We start from the raw sequence: 12,161 nt of genomic DNA, 5'->3' as shown, positions 1-12,161 counted from the left end.
AAACATTGGTGCCATTTACTCCACACATGGCAGCAATTGGAAAATGAGTTTCAGAGAGCCAGAGGGTGAGCAATGCTATACAGAACTCAAACCCAGTTCAGCCTCTTCTCTATTGCTGAGATTTCCTGGGACTCTGTGCGTCAACAAGGCAAGGAGGAAGAAGAAGTGTGAGGAAAACAGTTTATATATATAACTAAATTCTAAGTATAGCAGTCAAGAGAATATTTTACATAACCTGTTGTTTAAAAGAAAAACCATTTGATCCCACAACCAAAATGAAAAAAACCCAAACCCAACCCCCCAAACCAAACCCCAAACCCCTGACAAACAAAAGGCCAAACTAGCACATTTCAGGACTCATGGGGTTGAGGAAAGGGAGACTTTGTACAGTACATAAGGGGATGTTTTTCACATTTTATCCTGTTTTATACTACAAACAGTGGTAGCATTGAAAATAAGAGTCTTGGGTTTATTTGGAAAAAAACACTAAGTGAAAGAGGATACTGCTGCCTCATAGGTATCACTCCTGCAGCTTCAGGAGATCCTGTCATCTTATGGCTTTTGTTCATACAGCTTAATCACTAAGAATTCAGAAAGTTTGGTTTCAAAGGTCAGGCTTTGGCAAAAGAAACTTCCCTTTTTGTGAAACAAGGTGGCTGTGAAATAAAGGAGGGTTACTGGAGTTAAGGTAAGGGCATTGTCTAGCAGGTGTCTATACCCAGCTCTTCTTCACACCCAGCTGAGTCCGGCTGGGACACGTCCTCTGTGTCTGTGGAAGAACTGTGCTACCCTCAACACATGGTGGGACAGGACTTGTGTTATGTACATAAAATTCAACTAAATTTTGCACTAGAAGACTATTTCTGAAAAAACCCTGCAAGTAAGACACACTTTCGTAAAGACTGTTCAGTAATATTGCTAAGGTTTGATTATATAAATTATCAAACACTGGTCATTTTTCACTGTCCCAGTTTGGATTAGTCACTGTGCATGAACATCCTTTCATTAACCTCTTGTGGTAAGTTGTAGCATATACTGTCCTATTTATCTTAATGTGAATATAATTATCAAGCATTAGGGGGGCTTTTCTAAATAGATTTTCAATATCACTTACTGATAGTAACTAAGCATTTAGAAAATCTGCTTTTTAGTTGTAAAATTATTTTTCCTTATCCTTACAAACCCCACATTTTCCTTTCTGTATCAATAACATTAGCAAAATTATTTATGTAAAAAATCTCCAGCATATGGTTTTCTTTCTAGGTAAGGGTTTTAAGATTTGTTTTAAAGGAGAACAAATACAAATAACAAAGAACGAATAACGTGCTTTCGGATGGATACTTATCGACACTACAACTTATGAAACTCATGAGACTTGCAAACATTTTGAAAAGTAAACCAACTGCCATTCACATACAAAAATGAATGTGACCCTGTGAATACAGTGAAGTGAACTTACTGCATTTATCAACCAAATTATGTTTGCATTATGAAAAGAATTTTATGGCAAATGACTTCCCCAGAGTGGTTACAGACACAAAACTGCCTGCTGCAAATCCCTGCCTATTCCTTCAGTTGATGTGGTCATGTGGGATGTGAGGAATCTTACGTCTGAGCAAACCTGCAGCAGTAGGAGGTACTTTACCCACCTAAAGTGGCGGAGACAGAATGCACCTAGGCTGGGACCAACCCACCAAGCAGGAGCAAAAGGATGCTCTGCACACCTTTCCAGGCCAAGTGTCAAAAGCCAATAAAAATGTAAGCAAAGGGGAAGAGAAAGTTCTCTGGAGAAATGTTTGAGAGTCACAATCAATAAGGTCTCAAAACGGCTCTCACACAAGAAGTCCTATTTAAGGAAAGGAGCACAGAAGGTGATACAGGTCTTTCTCTTTGAGACTGATTTATAAATAAATTTTTAAGGCACAGCAGCAGTCACTAATGAGAAGGTAGAAAGTTAGGGTTTTCCCTTTGATGTGTTTTTTTAAATAAAAAGCACAAGATTTTACCACTGCCACTTAAGAGTAAAAAACCCCACTTTCTTATGAATCTTCACATTATATATTTTGCCTAAACAGACTACAAGATACCTGGTTATTAAATGGTATGTTTATGATAAATGTTCTTTTCAAAAAAGGGTTAGGTTGAATAACAGCAGGTTAATAAACTTACTTTTTAAATACATACTGAAACTTTAGAAATAGAAATTTCAGACTTCCCTTCCATAGTGACAATCAGTAAACCTGTACCTGCCTTTTGAAGATCTACCCTTTCCTTAGTTTGTATCCTATTTTGTGTACATATTTCTACATCTGTCTGCATACTCAAGAGAGAAGAACTTTGACTGGAAGTCCTTACCTACTATCTAGTCCAATAATGAAGCATATCTAGTTATGCATATTCCCCTAAAGGTAAATACTTTGCATGAGTGATCAGGCTCTGAACAAGAATGAATGTGAAGAACAACGGGGAAGAGAAAACCTTCCCCATGTGCCACAAACTGCTACCTGGCTGCTTCTCTTAGAAGTCCATTGGCAGATACGTGGTCCTCCTTACTAGGGAAATGGCTTTGACACAGAGTCCTGGGGAGGACTGCTGGCAGATCTGCCAACTGTCTATTGCTCAATGGTGGGAAGTTCCCACCATCTCCAGGTCTCAGACAGATGCAGAAATGAAAAGGAGCTGGTAGAGAGCCATGGCCTCTGCACATTATCCTGTAGGAAGCCAGTTAGGTATGGAAGCAACAGCAGGAGACACTCAATACTCCTCTGGAGACTGCAGAAAAGGGCACTAAATCAAACAATGATAATACAGGAGTATGCTATCTGCAAGTTTCAGCTTTTCCAACATCACCATAAATGCTTTAGTGTCCTCCATGTCCTCACTGAGGAACACCAAGAGCACAAATGTTCTACGGGAAAGCACCATGGTGCAGAACAGGGACAGCAGGACAGATGGTGGTGACAGCCCACGTCCAACCTCCAGTGCCTGCTCCTCTGCAAGGGCTGCACTCAGTCCCATGAGAACAAGGCAGTGGAAATTACAGGGCTCTGATCAGCAGGCATTTTTCCTCCCACTTACCACAGGCTTTCTAAATTGCAAATGTAACCCATCTCTCCTATGCACTTCATGTACTATAGCTATTGCTAAATAACCCTCTATCTATCCAGTACTAAAGAACTAAATAAACTAAAATCTAGCACATTAAATTGCTAAATTACTAACTCTTACTGTATTATTACAGTGCATTATATTATATTATTCCTAATTCTGCCCCTATTTTATCCCTCCATATTAGATATATCTCATGGTTATTCTTATGCTGTTAAGATACCTAATACCTGCAAAACTCTCTCCTTCAGCTCTTTACCAGGGTCTTACTGGAGTGACAGTTCACAGCTCCAAGATGGAACAGTTGTGTCAGAAAATAAGGTTATTTTTCCAGGGTAGTTGATTTTGTAACCACTGCAAAGTAATACAAAGAGCTGCTTCCAGACAAAGGTTGCCCTCTAATTTGGGACATAAACAGTGAGACACAGTTGAATAACCATGCTCAGGAAAAAGAAAAAAGAGAGCTGGCTGAACTTCTCATAGTTCTATACACATTCAAAAGGCACAGGATGTAATCACAACTTTACCATCCCACTGGGCAGTTTTTGAATTCTGATAATGATATCAAAATTCCTGGATATTGGCACTCTAATTGCTGGATTACACGGAGACTTAAGTTACATAAGCCTACGCGACAAGCCTCACCCAGGAGAAGTCTATGTTACATCCAAAAGACAAGCACATGAGGCATGCATCTAATGGTGAGATTCCTTTCAATACAATTGTTAGTACTATTGTAAGCTAAAACCAGCCAGGCTATGACTGTAATGGCATATAAAGCTCAATGTAATCTACCAAACCTCCTGCATGGTTTATTCTGAGAACGGCTTGAAAAGCCATGTCTTTGTTTCCTGACCATAAAGCAGGAATTGTAGTTCCAGTCTGTCACCCCATGAAAGAGTTAATGTACAACACAAAAGTGGGAGCTGTGTTTCCCAACTAATGCTTTGGACATCAACCCTGAAAAAAAAGCAATGTACTAATTTTTTGCATTGTTATCAACACATCTTTTAATAATGAGTATTTAAGGAGAATTGGTCTTATTATTGTAACAAACTATTCTCTGTATTACTTTTTCAACTACTTTTTAAAGCTGTATTTCTGGGAATTTTTTTACATTAACTTACTTTACAGCTTTAAAAGCAGACAGAAACGTATGGAATTAATTATAGCATGAAAAAGTTAAATGTACACAAACAAATTTTTAACTTCAACCAGTAGAAGCCCCTTTGGTTAGTAAAGGCTTTAGCAGCCGATCATCAAGTAACACAATTGCTTTTTCTGGTGGTGCTTTTCATACTGACAACAAAAATACCACTACACCGACAAAATCCCTGGTGTGGCTAAATAACACCCATCCATGTTCCCACTGCCAGGCTACATCCAAGGGCAGTGGATGGAGATGCTGCCCCTGCCACAAATGCTGACAGCTAAAGCAACCTGCCATCCTGGCCTGGGATCCCTTCTCTGACTGGGTCAATAAAAGAGCCACAGATCATCTGAGCACTGCATATTAATATCATCATACCGTGTGGTTAAGGTAAAATGAATGCTGAGAAAAAACTGTTACCTTCTTTGTGCCCCATTTGGCTGAGACTTTTCATCAGCTTTTGCTAAAACCTCCAACAGGAATGGTGTCAAAACCTGCCCAGCTGGGGAAAATTGGGGAGGCAGATTATTATTATTATTGTTATTATTATATTAATATTGATTGTGTTGAGATATTCTAATTTAATTTGGAGCTCACTGGAGGGGCCCACACACAAAACATGGACTCTACTATTACTCTTCTGGCAAGGCCAACAAGTGAAATGTTGACACCACTCCTGGTTGGTTGTGCTGTGTTTAACAAAGGTATTCCCTTCTCTTCTCCTCGTTCTAGCACGCTGACCTGTCAATCCACTTGCCTTGACTGTTCCCAGACAAGTATTGTTGATCTGCTCCAACTCTATTTTTGATTCAATCAGGTCTCTTTCAGGGTCGAGGAGGACCATATTTAGCAACAAAAATGCTATCAGACCTCACATCAACAACCTGAAATATACTGCACAAAATTAGCGTATAAAAACCCTGCTTTTAGAAGCCTTGCTTTTAATTAGTTTGATTCCCATAAAAATATGACAGGAATCACCTTTCCTGTTCTAAACCAATGATTCAGCTGCTTTCTCGGGTATCTATAGCATCCTGAAAGCCCATCAGAGCAACAAAGAAATGAGCTCCTTGTCTTCCTGGAGTGAATTCCTTACCTATTTGGGAGTATAAAATGAAGAATTATTGATTCAATGTTTCACACCTGTTGGATACTTTCATCTGGTAAATTTAACTTATTTTTTATGAGAATAATTATCTCTATATAAAAAGCTTGCATTGAAAGGTTTTATGTAAGGTACTCTTCTGACAAGCAAAACATTCCTCTGTTGTTTGTTAAGAATTGCTTGCATATTTTTAACATGCAAGAGCTGTTTTCAGAGGGGATCCAATTTTTCCATAAAAATATATATCTTAAGCCGATCATATTCCAAACAATGCCATCACTGGTGTAATAAGAGAAATCCAGGGTTGCACAGGGATTTCATTAGACTAAAGATTCCTGTTACAGGAGTCAAATGCTGAAAACATCAGAAGCTCTTGACTGTTTTTAAACTTTAAAGATAGCAACAAACAGCAAATTTTAAATTATTTCAAATCCCTGAACATGCTGGACTGAATGAGATCTAGCATGGATAGTATCTCTTCAAGCCTGCTAAGACAGTACTTCTATATGCACTTTAGGAGGGGAAAAAACAGCAAACTAATCAAGGGAGTATTTTGTCGTATCACCTTATGTGTTCAAGCTCCTGGCTATATACTCCTTCAGAAAACCATAAGGCTGCCATTCATGCATGGATAGCAAAAAAATTTGTCAGACTGGCTAGGAACCCAGACAAAGCTGAAGAATGCCATGCCAGGGTTTCACGGCCCAAGATGCCCAGCCATGCAGGAGTCCTTAGCCCTCCTTCCCAGCCTTTTCTGACCCACCAAAGGCCCTCTTGGTGAGAGGACACACTGCACCCAGTGGTTTTTAAGGAAAGATCCTGAGTTCTTGGTGAAGTGGTGATAACCAGTAAGTAGTCACATTTACACTTCCATCAACTCCTACTCTTCCACTAATTCCTCCACCAGTTCAGAAGGTTTTTACCCTCAATGACCTTAGCACAAAAGTACAAAGACATCAGTGTGAAAATTGCTTCTCATTAGCCTCTTCCTTGCTAAATCATCCCCAGGCATCTCCAAAACACACAAACTGCCCTGTCACACACAGTTTGGTGCGGCGTAGCTGCCATACTTCCGTATGATGGCATTGTTTCACAGAAAAAAATAATCCTGCACTGAACATATTACAGCACCAATATGTGATTCAGGCCCTGGTTCTCTTCTCCTACATCTGACCCCTTCCCAGTGTGGAAGGGCAGAGCCAGGGAGAGACCTGCTGTCCTCTGGAGTGAGGGACCAGTGCACAGGGCCCACCAGGTACCTATTCCCCTGTTCCCACAGTAGCTCAAGCTCCTCTACTGGCACAAACCACCAGAGCTGCGTTGGAGATGGGCACTTCTCAAAGCCTTTTGAGTTGTTAAAAGTGGTGTTCTTTTTCAGGAGAATGAGAACAGGATCTCTGAAGCTTTCAACTGGAAATGAGAGTGCCATCATCTTAGAACATGCACAACTACTTGCTCCTGCTATCTCAACCAGGTCTTTAGATCACAACCAGGGAAAAATATCTTTAGTTTACTCAAAGGTAACAATATCCAGGAAAAGAGAAGCCTTATTAAAATGAGGACAGCTCTTCCCCGAAGGACTGCTCCAGCTCTGGGAGCAGTTGGGCAGCAAGGGATCTGCTAGTGTGAGATGATGGCTGAGCAGGCAGGGGCAAGGAAAAGGAGTTGGAGAAAGGCAGGCACTGTGTGGGAGGGAGCACCCATTGCAGCTCCACCACTGACACCTGACCCTGGATTTGCTGTAGCTATCTGCTGGGAGGTGGAGACACATTTCAGACATAATTAGTTTTACAAGAAACCTCTCAATCTGGGTAATGACGTGGAGGGCTCAGCCCGCTCCCCTGTAAGCCTCCAGTAGTGCTGGTCCTCAGAGCTGCTGAGCACTCAGCCCTTGGTCCTGCCAACAGCGACAGAAAGGGCATCAGGAGGCTTGAAGACAAAATCCCTTACTGTCACCACAACTGGTGACTGTTGTCTGCAAAGGAATCCAAATGGACCAAAACACCCTGAGATGCTGGGGGAAGGGGTTACCTGTAAAAACAGCCACCCTTTGAAAATGCTGGGTAAGAGTGCCCTTCCCTCAGGGGATGGTAAGCCAAAGGATGCTTGTAATGAGGGGTTTCTGGCCTCCAGACCAGTCACATGCATGGGCAAGGCTCCCCTGGGCAAGCTGTAGCATGACCCAGAGCTGTTACACAGGGGATATCTTCCCAGCAAATTGCTACTCACTCCTGCTTTGGTTTGTTTAAGTGCTTTTCACCAAAATATCACCACTAAACAAAGAAAAATATTAGCATCTCTACAGCCTGAAAAACACTATAATGTAGCTGAGCTCTGTTCTCATCCCATAACAGCAACCTCCCTCCTATGGATTTCTCAAGCTGCTTAGTTAGCTGTTGTCCTCTTCTATTTCCTTCAGAAGTTACATTGTCTTTTTTACTTTCCTCTCCTCTGCAGTCTTGTACATGAATAAGCATTACACTTCTCTTTTCATGCATCAAACCAAACCTTTTTCTTTTTTCCCTATCACAGAAACATCTCATACCAAACAGTTCCCTTTAGTTCTCTTCTTGGATTGCACTTACGAAAAATGTCAAATCAGCTTCTACAAAAACAGAGAACTAGGGAGGTTTGGCTTCTACATTTGAATAAACACAGGAAGTAGCGTAGATAAAGCAGAAACACAATAAAATGAGACTCGGTTGTGACATCTCACCTCAAAAAGCAGTACTGAAAAAGGCAGAGGAGGGCTGATAGGTTTATTGTCATGCAAAAGGATTTTCCTGCAAGGAATGCATGGTCTAGGGCTAATCAAGACTTCTTCCCTATAAACAAGGGGGATGGAACAGAAACCTGTATAATTATGAGGACCTACATGCAGAGAAAAGGTTGATAATTGCCTCTTCAAGTAACAGAAACATCTGAGAGTTTGTGTGCTAGGTTTAAAACTAACCAGAAGGGATGCTTGTCTTTCTAGCCTGGAGTTAAAATGTGTAACTCCTTATTGCCACATGACAGAGCTCAAAGTACACCTGAGTTCAAAATCAATAAAACTATTTTGTGGAAGAATGATCCATCAAGGGTTACAAGCAAGACACCTTTAACTCTCCCTAGAAATACGTTTTTAGGCATGGTTCAAGGCAGGCTAACTGGGCTAGCTGGGATATGGGGCTCACCTCTCTTTAGTACAATCACTTGTGCTTGCAGGTGACTTTTTAAAACCCAAATAACTCTGAGTCTGAGATCTAATATAGAACTAGACAAATCAATGTTTTGGACAATTTTTGCTAAGCCCACATCTTCTGTGCAGAATGGAAAGGTTAGATTGCAAGATTAAATAGTAAAACTAACAGGCTCAGTGAATTTTTAATTTTGCAAGGATTTGGTTTTTTTCAGAAGAATGTAGACACCCCTGTTAAAGAAGTTGTGTATCTAGTGTCAGTAAGTGCATTAATTTTCCCATATAATGCCAGGACTTGCCATCAGCACAACTGGCTATTCCAAAGAGTTACAGAGTAACCAAAATGTTCAGTGTATATTATATGATATATCTATTCAACACTTCTGTGAAAAAGTAAGAATTTTCTCAATTTAAGTTTTCTATGAAAAAGTACATGAGAAGGTAGGATCAAGCAAGAATTTACCTGTTCTGGTTACATATCAACACAACAGCTGGTGATGAAAAAAATGTTGATGACCATGATTGATACACTTCTTTGTGAACTATAAAACAGCAAGAGCACAGTCAGCTTAAGCTGAAGGTGTTTAAAGCAACCCCTTAGCAGGTGTGTGCAGAAACCTTGGGGGGATTTCAGAACTGGAACTCCACAGTAACAAGTCTATGTGCAGAGAACAATCTTGCCTGCTCAGCCTGGAACTACCACAACCATTGTATTTGCCTTGGAAGGAGAGAACAGGTGTTAGTAAAATCCAGAAGGACCAGAGATGAAGATCTGGCTATATACTTTTGGTCATTAATAACAGTGCTAAAGATGAGCAATACCAGTCTAGAGAAATGCAAAACATACGAGGACAAAATAAAGAAACAGCCTCATGAATTTGTCTTTTAAAATCCTACTCTATTTCCAAACAGTACAACTGAGTAAGTCATCGGAAGAGAAAGTCTCAGCATGGCCTCTGCTAGCACCTTCAGAAGACAAGAGCTAAGGGGCCACTATGAAAAGGTTTTATTTGCCAAAAATAACTGTCACCCCAACTAATTATGGACATTGATGTTACAGGGTTTTCAACTTAATCACAAGGTTATGCCAGATTCTCCTCCTTGGAAGACAACTTGGGCTGAGCAATATTTCAGTGCACTGGCATGGTCAATGCACAAAACATGGCCCCAGCATAAAATCCATCCACTTGGCTCACCTGTGCAAAATGCTAAACTGCATAAATATTTGAAAGAAAGGCTAAAGCAACATACAGTAGGTTATGCTGTAAGACAAATGTGACACTGTAGAAACAAAATACTTTTAAAACAGTTTTTCTAACTGGGGAAAGATTTATACCAGCATCATCCTCATTTGTGGCACAGAGAATTAGAGGCTGATGGGATTTTCATTTCAAAAACCAATCACAACTCAATTAAACTCGTTCCATAGCTTATCCTCACCATTACAGATTTATGCCCTATTTCTAATCTTCTACCTTTTGCTTCCATCTCACCCCACTCAGTTTTGCAATCTCCTCCCAGCCACCCTGATGTTTCCAATTCCCACGTACTACAGATCAGACTGCACAAACTGTTTCTTTTCTTTTTCAAGAAAAGGGGTAAATTAAGCCTCCACCACCTTGGGGGTGTGCTTTCTTTGTTCACTGGGTTACTCTCAGCAACCTCCTACTCCTCATCATTCCAAGGCACAGTGACGCTCAGAAATGTACACGGTCTTCTGACAGCCTTGGCAACAAAGCCAAATCTATGTAGAATATAAAATCTCACCCCTCCACACCTGCCTTCCTCCAAGTAGAAACTACAGGTGTCACAGGTGCTGGCTGCTCAGGGCCATCCACCCATGCCCTCATCCTCCCATATTCGACCTCCACTAAATTTCAGGAATAATGAAATCCATAAAGACCCAAGTGCTATTTTCAAAACTGAAGAGTCTAATGTTTACTGCAAGTGACTTTTATACTCTCCTATAAATCCCATAATCTTGTTTAGCCACAACATACACAAGCTTAGGAAATAGGTCTTTTGGGATGGGACAGGCCAAGAAGAAGGTAGCTGACACAGTTCTGAGTTGTATTAACTGTAAAAGTCATTTCCAAACTGTGAGTCTTCAAGGCAATAATATTTTAACTTTATGAACACACTGACACTTCCTTCCACCTTCTACCAATCGTTCAGAAGTAATTGTACCAAAAATTTCAGCCATTCTTTAAACAAGTATTCCCAGGAAAGCTAACACACATCTTTTTTCCCTCTCCTTTTACTATGGAGACATTTTACAGATATTTTACAGATTGTGCAAGACTTTCATAAAATGAATTTTCCTTAGAGTTTGCATAGATACAAGGATAACCTTTTTATTCTGTAAGATTCATGATAGCCACTATAAGGTGTCCTTATCTGCTGGCAGAATTCAAGGTTAAAACATAAAGTGAGCAGAGAACTTGGAAACTATTGATTTATTAATCCATAATGCACCAATGTCTAAAGTGCATTTGTGTTTGTTGGGTCTTTTTTTTACATTTTATTTTTATTCCACAGTGTCACCATTTCATAAACAATGTTCAATTTTCAATGTGTCGGTATAAAAAATTTATGTTATGGTTAAATTAGTCTAGTTGATTAATAAGTACTTATAGCCCTTGGAAGAATCACATGAAACTTTTGAGGATACATTAAGAAACAGGACATTAAATACCTAGATCATACAGTGACACTGTAGAAGGTAAGTAGAACATGTAAAAAAATTAATAATTTAGTCTTGTATAGTTTTAGTTTGGAGTGTAAAATTTAAATGGAATTTTGCCCAGGCTCTTCACATAGTCAGAAATAAATAAATAAAAATACTCTCTTCTGTCTTCTAAAGAGACAGAAGCAAGCAACTCCCGTTGTCTTTAAAGCCATTACAATAAAGATAAAAATACAAATGTTTTGCTGTAAAATTATGTACATGTACTTAGCTTAATTTAAAAAAAAAAAGCAAATGTCTTGAAAATAACTTTTTTTTTTAATTAAAAGTTTAAAATAAATGGCAGGACACATTCTTGCAGGGAGGAAAGAAACAGGAACTCTTGCAATAATCAGCTTCAAGCTTTTTTAGATTTAGTATGATTTTTATATTGGATTTCAAGTGTGCACATTGCTACAGCAAAAAAATCTCACTTCAATGCCAACTGTAGAAGCTATTGAAATATTTCTATGTGAATTCTAAACCAGATTTTGCTATTTTTACTACAGGAAGATACTCTCTAATTCCCCATGTCTCATATTCACCATCTCTCAAGTATTCCATGAAGACCACTCTGCACATGTAGGAAACCCCACTGACAGGGGATTCTGGCATTGCCAAGCCTCTGGGTGCTGTGCCAGGAACCGTTCCTGGAGCCTCCCCAAGCCATCCCTACTCACTCAAAATCTGAGCTCCTTTAAGCTGGAACTAAAAGCACAAGGATCCCCAGTTAGGTTTTCTTACTTACTCTCATCAGTGGTGCTGGGTAAAATGATGAGGGTAAACTTCCTGTCCTTGCCACTGCCTGATCTCTGTCCATCCCTGAATTTACATCCAGGAGAAATCTCCTAAGTGAGGCTTCCTTAGTTTTGCTTCCTCCTTGAGGCCTGTA

General features: G+C 39.8%; 1 protein-coding gene across 10 annotated transcripts in view; it reads right to left on the bottom strand.

Annotated features, from left to right (window-relative positions):
* The window catches only part of CNKSR2 (connector enhancer of kinase suppressor of Ras 2), a 208,532-nt gene that overhangs the window by 17,939 nt on the left and 178,432 nt on the right, over positions 1–12,161 (bottom strand). The window lies entirely within an intron of this gene.

This window comes from Corvus cornix, chromosome 1 (assembly GCF_000738735.6).
Source record: "Corvus cornix cornix isolate S_Up_H32 chromosome 1, ASM73873v5, whole genome shotgun sequence".
NCBI classification, from domain to species: domain Eukaryota; kingdom Metazoa; phylum Chordata; class Aves; order Passeriformes; family Corvidae; genus Corvus; species Corvus cornix.
This window is presented reverse-complemented; position numbering and strand designations above follow the sequence as displayed.